The sequence below is a fragment of the Salmo trutta genome, unplaced genomic scaffold (genome assembly GCF_901001165.1).
Source record: "Salmo trutta unplaced genomic scaffold, fSalTru1.1, whole genome shotgun sequence".
Lineage (NCBI taxonomy): Eukaryota > Metazoa > Chordata > Actinopteri > Salmoniformes > Salmonidae > Salmo > Salmo trutta.
In genome coordinates this window covers 825,661-826,350 of record NW_021823258.1, presented here as the reverse complement: position 1 = coordinate 826,350, position 690 = coordinate 825,661, and positions in this window count along the sequence as shown.

The window sequence follows — 690 nt, the reverse complement described above, 5'->3', positions numbered from 1 at the left end:
TCCTAATCTCAGCTCGTTACCTGTATAAAAGACACCTGGGAGTCAGAAATCTTTCTGGATTTTTTAGTAGTTATTCTGTCTCACACTGTTCATATAAACCTACCATTAAAATTATAGACTGATCATTTCTTTGTCAGTGTGCAAACGTACAAAATCAGCAGGGGATCAAATACCTTTTTCCCTCACTGTACATCCCATTTCATCCCATACATCCCATTTCATCCCATACATCCCATACATCCCATACATCCCATTTCATCCCATACATCCCATTTCATCCCATACATCCCATTTCATCCCATACATCCCATACATCCATTTCATCCCATACATCCCATACATCCCATACATCCCATTTCATCCCATTTCATCCCATACATCCATTTCATCCCATACATCCCATTTCATCCCATACATCCCATTTCATCCCATACATCCCATTTCATCCCATACATCCCATACATCCCATTTCATCCCATACATCCCATACATCCCATTTCATCCCATTTCATCCCATACATCCCATTTCATCCCATACATCCCATTTCATCCCATACATCCCATACATCCCATTTCATCCCATACATCCCATACATCCCATTTCATCCCATTTCATCCCATACATCCCATACATCCCATACATCCCATTTCATCCCATACATCCCATACATCCCATTTCATCCCATTTCA